We start from the raw sequence: 12,381 nt of genomic DNA on the forward strand, positions 1-12,381 counted from the left end.
AAACAAGTTATCATTGTTTATGGTTTTTTAAATATAATTTCTGTTTCTATTGCCTGTCAAAATCTTCACTTTTCCTGCAAAATCTACCATAGTTTTCTTAAGCACAGGTTAATGAATACTTCACAAAACTCAACCTACAGTAAAACAACCTACAAGATAGTTACAAATATACATAGTGAATCCTCCCAAACCCAAAACCCTTGGGACCAATTTTTTTCTTCTTCGGTTTTGACAAATTTTTGGTTTAGTTAGGCTTTTGCAGATGTGAAAAAGACTTTTTCTGAATGATTATGCAATGAGAGAGAGAGAGAGAGAGAGAGAGTGGCAATGAAAGCATCAGTGTCTATGTGTGTAGAAGTACATAAAACTAAGAAAACTTGCTCTTTTTTTAAACATACATGTGTTTAATGAAGAATCAACATAACTATTGGCTTCTGAAAATCACATGAAAAAATACAGTTGTTCCTCATGGAAATACCGTCTTCATCCAAATAATCATCCAACGACCTCAGACTGGCCTACTGTCAACCCTAATCTGTGTTGGCATGCATGTTAAATATTGTTTCAACCTTGTGTGTGTTTGGAAGATTTTTCAGGTTATTGTCTCACAGATCAGCCCACTACCGTACTTGCTAACCATAATTAATCTTGTTTCAGTATGATTCAGAAATTTAGCAGCTAAAATATACTTCCAAGTAGAACTGAGTTTTGGTGTTACTTGTTTTCTTTTATGCAGAAAATTGAATTTTTTCAAATTGAAATTTGTTTTAGTATTTGGAGGTGTGGGATTTCAATTTAATGGGAACAAAAATTATGATATTAAAGAAGGAAAAATGTAGGACTAAACCACATTTCAACTTTGAAGGGATTCTGGTATACTGAGGTTTAGGTAGCTATCCCTATCCATTTGAGGCAAAATTAAAATGCAATTAATGGAACAAAATTTATTTTTATAACTAAAAAGTGCTATATTTAAAACATAATACATCTTTAGAAACAAAATTTCTAAAATCCAATATAGCTTCAGCTCAGCAACATGAAACTTCCAATCATTACTCTTAACTTCAGCAACCTCTACCCAAATTCTTTAAAATCTGATAATAAAGAAGTCTTAAAGCCTTATTATCTGGTTCTAAGGAGTTTCGAGAAATCTCAGTTTCACAAAAAAACTTAAAATAATAGCTAAACAAAATTTTTATAGCAATACAAAATTACACAGAAAAATAAACAAGGCTTTTTAAACAAAAACACTTTTTTGCAAAATATATAACGACAAAATGTTATCTTAAAACAATGATAATAATATTATCATTATTGAAATTAAAAGAATATTTATTTAAATCATTTAAATTAGCACATTACAGTGCTCTTAAATATGGTCTTCTCATCAGAATTGTACATCTATAAACAAATGTCCACCACAATTAAATAAATAAATAAATAAATAAATAAGGAGCTAAATAAATAAATATATGTACCGGGTAAATTAATAATGAAATCTCTGAACATTAAATTACATTTTAAAGGAAGCTGGGATGAAAATACCCCGTGGGAACCTCCTTGCGTCGACAACAGTGGCAGTACATATACTCATGGCTATACACGTTCTTTTTTATAAAAAAAAGACATATATGTATCGATATATTTACCGTGTTTAATAAAACTAATGAAGCAAAAGTAAAGTGGATTAACTTGTATTTAGACTTGTGAATGTCTTCAATTTAGTCAGACAAAAGAAATTACTGTCGACAGGTGCCCTATTTGTTTCAACCCACAGTGAGCCTCTTGCGAAGGCATTTTTGCGGCAAACACAGACTTTTCTCTGTATACGCATGCTTTTTATGATTAAAATTAAATCTGTTGAAAGAAAAACACGTAAATTTATAGAAAGAAGATGAAAACTGAGGCAATTATTGTCCTTTCATGTTTTGTTCACCAAACGAAACATGGCGGACAGACAGACGAAGGACAGACGGACAAAAGGACAGTTTTGATTCTAGAAAATTACAGCATAATTAGCTTATATATTTCACTATTATATGCATTGTTTTAACTATTTAAGTAACCTTTCAAGCAAGGTACACACATTTAAAAAAAAGAATAGCGAAAAACCTTAAAATTAATCGAAAATCGGTGGAAAGCAAGCCGTACCAACCTGACAGGAAGTGACCCATAAAGCACGCGTTAAAGCCATTGGCGGCATCTTATTGGTCGAGTTTTTAATGTTTATTGTTACTCAAACACAGACGCTCAAAACGAGATCGATCAATAGAGAGATGTGTTAGTCACCTGATACTGAAACTAGAATGAATGGAATAAAGTAAATATTATATGTATTATATTTACGTTTGAAAACAATGCATTCATGACGTTTTGTTTAATAATGACAAAAACAAAAACAAAACATGTAAAGGCTTTACAAAGGAAATGAGATGGTTCACATGTTCATGTAATGTCAAACAACATTCAAGATCCAAAACAAGCACACACAAAACACAACCATCAATACGTGACATTATTTGCATGAATTTACGGAATTTAAATTGTTTAGAAAATGAGTGATACGAAAATGAAAATTGTAGGAATATACTTATCAATGTTCCAACTATTATAAGAATTTCTGACAGATTGGGTGGAAACAATTTGGGCCTCTGAGAAGAAGGGGCAATTTTGTTAAAGGGAAGGGCAATTTTGGCAAATTATATACATACATACATACATACATACATACATACATACATACATATATATATATATATATATATATATATATATATATATATATATATATATATATATATATATATATATATATATGTGTGTGTGTGTGTGTGTGTGTGTGTGTTTTACATAGATAAAGATACATTCTTTCTCTTATCAAATCATAAATTAGATAAGAAGAAAATAAACAAATTAAACCTTGTAGTGTATGCAATAAATGGATGGGGGTTGGGAGTTGGGTTAGGGTAATGACACGTTAAAGATATTATTGGCTGTATCATGGCAAGGAAAACGGAGCTTAGAGCCTTACTCATGCGCCCATGGAGGCAGCCGACTCAAGCGAAGGTGTGAGTATATTCAATAATAAAATGTAATGGGAAAATAAGGTCAACAAGGAAAACAAGCTAAAATAAAATAAATAGCAACAGCTCTCTCTCTCTCTCTCTCTCTCTCTCATAATCTGCAAGCCATAAGGAATGCAAGATTTTTGTATCCAGTACCTCTGACACTTATGAAATATTTGGAAGTTCGCCTTTCAGTGTTTTTTTTCTTCCTTCTAATATTTTTTATCACACACACACACACACACACATACATACATACATACATATATATATATATATATATATATATATATATATATATATATATATATATATATATATATATATATATATATATATATATATATATATATATATATAATGTATCTGCTATTTGTATATTTATTTGTCTGTCTGTCTCCCCCTGCCGCTCAGTGAACCGTTTACTATGAAAGAAACGGCTTTACTAATTAATGTGACCGCCCCTATAAATTACTTAACAAGAAAAATAAAGAGCACATCCGTTTCTTGCTTGTCTTAACCTCGGGTAAAACACTTCTAAGGAAAAATGGAGACAAAGAAAACCTTTGATCTTCTTAAATCCCCGATTTTCATGGAAGGTGTTAACGTAGGATAGAATGTTACATATATTCAAATTTACCGACAAAATACAGAATGAAAGATATCGATATATTTTCCTGCGCAATTGTATATTCCATTGTTAGGTATATCTAATTTGCATTGTGTGCTGGCTTCTCTCCGCGATTATATATACCGGTTCGAGTCTCGGATTCAGCCAATGTGGGTATGTGAGAAAGCTTGCCAGTAGCTTCTCGTGGGTCGGTGATTCTTTCCGGGTTTTCCTGATTCTTCCTCCACCATTAATACTGGCCGCCATGTATAGCCTATCGTGTGATGAAAAATGGCGTTAAACCCCAGAACAACAACAATATATATACATTTAGGGCCTTAGATTATATCATTGTGATACATCGATACTATCAGCACATAGACACTTTTCCAGGCTATTGGCATATCAGCATCAGCATAGTCATTAGTGGGGAAATTCTATAGATTTTGGCTTGTGATCGAACATTTATGACTATTACACATAATGATGTTAGGTTCATTTTCAATTTGCAATTTTTATTATCGGAGAAATAGTTTATTTGTTGAATTGTACAAAACTTGTTGAGTTTCGCTCTTTTCTGTTGCTTAGCTTACGACGATAGAATCATAATAAAATTAAGAGAAATCATCCGGGATATGAATTTCTTTAAAATGTTTCAGAAAACGTCAATTTGTTTTTGACGTTTAAATTGATCTTGTTTCGGAAATTTCTCGGTCCCTGGCATTCTAATTTCACATAATTTAGATCTCTAAAGTGAAAACAAAAAGGTTTCACAATGTCATCTAAAGTGGAGAACTTAATTTTAAATCCTACACAGAAAGGGTTAGAATCCTTGAAAAGGACGAATTGCTCCAGGTTGTCAGACAATAGATCTTTCTGAGGCGAATGCTTCTTTAACAAAATAAGAAATACAAACATATTTTCTGTTCAATATTGGTGGAAAAGAATGTTTTGGATAAAAGTGTTTTGGGTTTGATTATTAAGTCTCCATCTGGCTCTGAAAGGTAAGTAATAGAATTTTTGACTGAAAAAAAGCTGACTGAAATTGAGAGAGAGAGAGAGAGAGAGAGAGAGAGAGAGAGAGAGAGAGAGCAAATGCGAAAGGAAGAGACGGAAATACATAGAGAAAAAGAAAAACAAGAGAGATACAAATACAAAGAGAACGAGAAATGCAGAATAACAACTGGCAGACGAAAAACACTATTCTCGTTGACACCCAAGTTCAGGTTTTGGTGTCAACAGAAACATTAGATTAGTACCCGCTTTTAATGAATAAGAAATAGGTCAATATTTTTCATAATTTGAGAAGTGCTTTAAATTTGCAAAGTGAAAGAGCTCATTACTGTATTATTACAATGTGTACTCTGCTTCACTGTCGGTACAATAAAGTACTAATTAACATGTCGTTATGGAATGGTTATGGAAGGGTTGTGAGTTAGTACTTGAGGCATATTGACAACGGTTATATACTGTAAAAAAAAAATAATTAAAAAATGGACAGACCCAAGACAAATTTGCAAGAGAAATGGAACAACTGCTGGAAAGGTGGTTCGCAAGCAAGAAGGTTGATAAGATTACGATAACCTTAAATAGATCATATTAGTTGAAGAGTTTAAGAATTGTGTCCATAGTGACGTCAATACCTAACTTGAAGAGCAAAAGTGTTCTCAAAATGTTCTTATTCTGGGAATAAAGTACGTCTTTGTTAATGCTGTTCTCCATAGTGTAAATTTGTCATCAGACTTAGTCTCAGGACCGGAGACAGTTGGAACAATGACGTCTTTACCCGAAGACGGTATTGATTTATTACTGGGCAATGGCCTATTAGGGGTTAATGTTGTGGGTTAATCCAACTGTAATTGACAGATATTGTTTGGATCAAAATATCGATCCTAATGAAAACGAAATCCCTGATTTATACTCTGCTTGTGCAGTATCTAGAGCTATGGCAAAAAGAGCTATTGAGAATGATGTTGATCATGAAATTATTCCTTCTGCTGACACATTTATATGACAGGCATTTGGTGAGGTCATTTACGCTAGTAGTAAATGGGGCCACTTTAGCCTCAAGGGGAATTAGCATTAAAAACACCCCTGGGCCACTATAGCCTCAATGGAAATTTAACATTAACCACCCTGGGCCACTTTTGCCTCAATGGAAATTTAACATGGGCAAAAAACCCTGGATAAGATTAGCGACAATGGGAATTTAACAAGGGGAATAGAGTTTGGGTCTGTCTAGGGACAAGGGGAATTGAACATGGGGAATAGAGTTTGGGTCTGTCTAGGGACAATGGGAATTGAACATGGGAATAGAGTTTGGGTTTGTCTAGGGACAAGGGGAATTGAACATGTTAGAAAAAAAAGCTACTTTAGGGACAAGGGGAATTGAACATGGGATTTTTTTTTAAAAAAAATTTTAAAAAAAGGGTAGGCAATGGAAAGTCAGTCTCTTTTCGAGAAATGTGGGTGGCCCTGAAAAGGGCCTTTGGGTTTCTTCTTCTTCTTCTTCTTCTTCTTCTTCTTCTTCTTCTTCTTCTAACTCCTTAACTTCTGTAGCCATCCTCTTATTTTTTCCATCATTCCTTTCTTCTTCTTCTTTTCTGTTTCTGGTATCCAGTCCGGGTGACCCATGGCTCGGAACTTCTGTTGGATTTTTATCCAGTTAGCGTTCAGTTTCTCTAGTTCTTCCTTATTCTTTCTATTTTCTTCTTCTTCTTTTCTATCTTTTGCCCACCTGTCCTTTATTTTCTCCACTTCTTCATCTATCACCTTTCTCATCTTTTCTTCCCCTTTTTTCAATCTTTCAACACTACTTTTGACAAAGGGCCACTCTGACCTTTTTTCTATCTCTTCCAAAAACCTTCTTACTTCTTCTACCTTCTCCAGAGCCTCTTTTAATGTTCCCACTCTGACATAAGGGGGATTTATTAGCCCTCTCAGTCTCTTCACTTCTTCTTCAATTAATCCTTCTATCATCTCCCTGGCTAATTTTAGTTCGTTCACATAGTGCACACTGGTTCTTAACCTCCAATCTCTTTCAATCCTTTCAACTCCATATTCACCATCCACCATCCAAAAATAAACATGTCTTAAATCATTGAACAGTTGGGACACTTCCATCTTCTTTTTTTATTCTTTGTAGAATGGTTTGAACATCAAACCTTGTGGGTTCTTATAGTGAAAGCTCGGACGTGAAGGAAAACATCCCCTACTTTTCTCATTTCATATAATATACTATCCACATAAGTGAAGCAACATTTAACAAACCCCTAATCTACTATTTACACACGCAAAGCATTAAAACTAAATTCATAATCTACTATCCACACAATCGTACGTGAGCGGTTACAAAACACAAACACACAAACACATACACTAACAAACAATAAACAAATCCATAATCTACTATCCACACAATCGTACGTGAGCGGTTACAAAACCCAAATTATACTCTCCACATACGCTAAGAAACAATAAACAAGCCCATAATCTACTATCCACACAATCGTACGTGAACGGTTACAAAACCCAAACTATACTTTCCACATACGCTAAGAAACAATAAACAAACCCATAATCTACTATTCACACCAACTTACGTGAGCGCTTACAAACACAAACACACAAACACAAACACAAACACATACACTCACACTATGAAAAAAGAGTCAGTGTTTATATTCACACTACTCTACCTACACACATTGGCAAATCTATTGTTATTTCTTTTCTAGAGTATTGGGTAGCCCTGAAAAGGGCTGTTTGTTTTTAACTCCAGATGCACCTATCTAATGATGGCACCTTCCTGGCCTGGCGCCACACACACATCTTCTTCCCCAGTCTCTTTTCACTCTTTTTTGGGGGAGAGCAGAGGTGGGATATGTGGCTTCAGAATCCCAATTTTCTGTCTCTGGGATTCTGAAATTTCCTCTCTCCTTTTCTTCCTCTTCTTTTTTTCTTCTTTCCTCCTCCTCTTTCATCCTTCCCTCTTCGACAATGGCCTCCGCGGCCAGTTCATTTAGTATGCGCCTGGCATATTCCAGGTGCATCTGGAGTTCTAGAAGCTTTACAGTTCTGGTGTTCATTCTGGTGGTGTTGATCAATCAACAAGGGTAGCTAGACTGCCGAGCGAGTTTCAATTTATAGTAAAAGCGCGGTCGTGATGGAAAACATCCCCCTAAAAACATAAAATTGATCTTACCTAGATCATGACTAAAACAACGCGCGGACCTAAAAGAAACACTCACTCACTTTTTTATACTACCCATTACTATTCTAAAAAAAATTTTCATTAATCACTTCAATATACTATCCACATACGCAAAGCAATCCAATCAAACCCCCATATCTACTCTCCCCACACCCCAAACAGCCAAAAACATGATCTTAATCTACTATCCACACCAACGTACGTGAGCACTTACAAACACACAATCCTATACACAAACACATACCCTCTCACTATAAAAAAGAGTTAGTGTTTATATTCACACTACTCTACCTACACACATTGGCAAATCGATTGTTATTTCTTTTCTAGAGTATTGGGGTAGCCCTGAAAAGGGCTGTTTTTTTTTGTTTTTTTTGTTTGATATGACAATCTTTTAGTTTCTAGGAATGCGAAGTCCTCTGAGGATAGACTTTCTGACGATAGGTCTGCTTCTTCGGAAAGAGAAGAAGAACTCTTTGATGTCGATACGACAATCGACAAAGCCTCTGTCAGGTTCAGGTTCCTGCTGCTGCTGCTGCTGTTGTTGTTGTTGCTGTTGCTGCTGTCTCTGAAGTCTGTACTTTTCTGTCCATTCTTCTTTCTCCCTGTTCACTTCTTCTCTGAAGAGCTCTTCTATCAGGTCTTCAGTGACATTTAGCATTCTCACATTCTCTATCTCTTCTGGCTTCGGTATCAGACTGTGTCTGACCCTGTGCAAATTCACGTAGGCTTCGTTTAGCTTAGCTAGTTTGGAGCACATCTTCGTAGGAGGATGAGTCGACAATGGATGGTTAGACTGGAAACTGCCCCGGTTCTTAAAGTCAAAGCGCGGACGTGAAGGAAAACATCCCTCCACGGTTTTCTCGAGCCGCAACGTTCAATGAGTGTCATGAGAGGGATAGTAAGAAGTCAAAGAGCATAAATCAACATTCTTATAGCCAAACAAACCACAAAGGCATTTTTTTTTCAAAACACAACAATTTTTATTCAAAATCACTTAACACTAACCAACAACTCTAACATTTTTTAACAATAATCCAACCATATAACATCAAACATTTTTTTCAAATCACAAACATTTTTTCAATTTACACATTATTTTGGACAGGGCTGACAACGTTGTGAATGAAATTGTGATTTCCACTGTTGGAAGTCATTAGGCCATTGATGGACACTACGTTTCCTAGCTTGAGATAAAAGATAAGCATAATGGTCACAAAACCATCGATCTACTTTCACATCGTTTCTAGAAGAAGAACGAGGATCAAAATGAGTCACTAAATGTTCTAAGAAATAGCCCTGGCTGCGATGATGCAGAAAATACACACAGTACTGTCCGCACACCAAGGAATCTGTGCCTTGTAATTTCACATTATTGAATCGGGTAGTCTGAACATTTCTTCTCATAAAGTCGATGATATCGTCTTCCAAAGGGGGCAATCCATACGAATCAAAATATTCCACACATCCTTCTTGAGGAAAGTAAACGGCTACCCAGTGGGTTCCTGGGAGATGACTTTCGTCCGTGTTGATGACATAAGCTTGATGGTCTTGAGGTTTGCGATGAGGGAGTTCATCTTTAGCACAGACGACAGGATTCCAAGAAGCCGTATACGAACTGTGGTTCAAAAGGTAATAAAGTTCCCAGGTATCCATGTTTTTTTCTTCTTCACAGGTAATAATAAGTCATCAATTCAATCCTGACTTTTTGCTTGAAAATGTCTGACAAATAACCGTTTCTTCGTTTCGTCTCCTCACTCTGATTCAGGAGAGCTTCGATACGATGGATCTCTTGAGTGGTTAATGGTGGACAAGAATGTTCACGCAAGTCTTTATACCACTGATGCCACACGACTTCATCCGAGATGAGACTCCAAGCTTCGTCCAGATACTCGTCCAATTTTTCTTCTTGACTCAACATCAGGCATTTATCGTGTTGAATTTGACTGGGATGATCGTTTTGACATCCATAGCAATTTTTCTTGATCAATTCCGTCATTTTTTCGACCAAGTGTTTGGCAAAACAGGAGACTAAATGGGCTTCTTGTTCTGGCCATCTTGACTTCATCATGATAACTTCTTCGTCTTTGTCTTGGGATTCTTCTTCTTCCACGATCTCCTTACATTCCATCTCCAAAGTTTCTCCACTAGGTAAAGAGGGATAACAGTCTTCCATGGCTTCTAGTATTCTAGAATGACTTCTCTCAAACTGTTGATTTCTATCGTATTATCGAATTCTGCATACAGGATGACGTTCACCGTTTCATCAGGGACTCGGTTTGCAAACTGAATTTCCACACGAATCTGGCCGGATTTTATAGGGTGGAAATGTCCCTCGTCGCTGCCTTGGTCTGGAGTGAAATCAAAAGCCCACAAAGCATAGCCTCCTGCATAATCCTCGTACGTAATGCCGTGACTGGTGTTGGTTCCTAACTGTCCGGTGGCTTCGTACAAGGACAAGTACGATCTTAAGTAATTCTTCTTGGTAAAGTCAGGTTCGAAAGGTCGGGTACACAAGGTCTTGCCATCGCGACTGACTTCGATCTTGGACACGCCAAAGTGTTGAAAGTAGAAAGGATTTTTTTCGGCAGCTCCGTTGAAGGCTGTATTCTCGACGATACCAACGATCAAACGTTTGGGTAGCTGTCCTTGGAACAGATGATCTTCGATCATGGATCGCTGTCCCTTGGGAATGGTGAAGGTTTTCACTTCCACGCGTCGTATGGGATACTTGGCGGTTGTTCTGCTCAACGTCTGACTGACGTCGTTTCCCACTTTAGGTAACACTTCCACACGGCGTACGTAGAGTCTGGCTTCTTGGATTTTGGTTTTGTAATCGTCAGCACCAGCCATTAAATGGAAAGCGCTACTGCTACGATTCAGTCTCAGGCGGACATCCACCCCGTTCAGCAAATATTTTTCTTGCAACCACATGTCCAAATGCAAACGATCCATCAGTTCTAAACTTTGGTTGGGTCCCATGATTCTCTTTCTTCGTTCTACAAATCCCTCATTGTATTCTTTCTTTCTATCAGTTGTATCAGTTTCCAATGTTTCAAACTGGCCTGCTTCGTCAGCTTCCCATACCACACAGGCATCGAGATGAGTGTTCTTGGTGTCTATTCCGTACGTCAAGAGATTTTCCAGGTAGGCACGGTAAGGGTAAGTATCCATGCTGCTACTGACTAGTTTGTTATTCAAGTACAAGTCCACTCCACTGAACAAGGAATGCATGAAATTGTTGACGGGAGCTACTGCTTCAGTGTTTATATCACCTCCTGTCTTATCTAGAACTTTGACTTTCAGGTACAAGTAACTGCTATTCAGATGGATGTAATCTTCGGGCTGTCCTTTGATTTCAAACTCGATGGGAGCGGAATCGGTCAATGAGGAGACGGGATGAAATTCCACCCATTGGGATTCTTGCATCGTCATCATGGTGGGTGGCGTGGCAAACAGATCCAGTTCCGACTTGGAACAAGCGCAAGACTCTCGGTGCATCATTTTGTTCTGTTTTTTCTCAATAATCGAAAACGTCTAAGTCTCGAACGGTTCTTCTTTTCTTTGTCTTTCTAGCTTTAGAGTGTGAAGTCTGGTGAAAGGGTGTTTTCTTCGTCGTCTCTTTCTGCCTTGTCCTTGTTGAATGCCTGACTCGGTAGCGTGCAGGGCATTTATAGGTGTTTCTCGTTGGCCCAAAAGGTCTTTGCCCGTTTGCAGCAAGACATTTTTGCCTGCCCTCATGAAGGCTTCTTTAGGGTTTTGTTTGTCGATGATGACATTTTGGAGAAATTCTTTGCCTTGCGTCAGTGCCGCATCTTTCAAGGCGTGCAATCCGCGTGTCACCATCGGTTTCAACACAGGGGCCACCGAATGAAAGGCCGATTTTAACATATCTCCTAAACCGTGTCCTCGCTGTCGAGCAACCCCTCGGTACACTGGATACATGACTTACGAGTCGTGAGAGAACCGTTTTCGAAAATGGAGTTTCACCGTGACTTTTCCTTTGGTGAATGGAATATTTTGTCCCAGATCTCCTTTTATAGCAATGTTGACCGTGTCCAAATAAGACTTACTGACGGGTAAATAGTGAGGATTTGCAAATTCGCGGTGGACATGATAAGTGTTCCCACCTTCCTGGTCACTGGTCGTGGCACTATCCACTTTGAAAGGAATGACACGCAGTAACGGCACAGAGGTGTGTCCCACCACCATGTACTCCACCACATCGGAATACACAAAGATCAAATTCAGTCCTTGGTTCAGTTCTACAGGGAATCGAAAAAACTTGTAAAATTCCGTATTGCTGTTGATCTTCGGTTTAAAATTTGGAGCCATTTTTGTGTCTCCACCTAAAATATCAAACAAGTCACGATTAAAACTGATGGACAACGTTTGGGTATCCTGAAATTTCATCAGGAAGCGACGAGCCACTTTATGGTACTCCAGGGCGACACTTTTTTTGATTCTGTTCAGGGCTTTGCCAAAGGCTAACT

The sequence above is a fragment of the Sinohyriopsis cumingii genome, chromosome 8, assembly GCF_028554795.1.
Source record: "Sinohyriopsis cumingii isolate HCF-2022 chromosome 8, ASM2855479v2, whole genome shotgun sequence".
NCBI classification, from domain to species: domain Eukaryota; kingdom Metazoa; phylum Mollusca; class Bivalvia; order Unionida; family Unionidae; genus Sinohyriopsis; species Sinohyriopsis cumingii.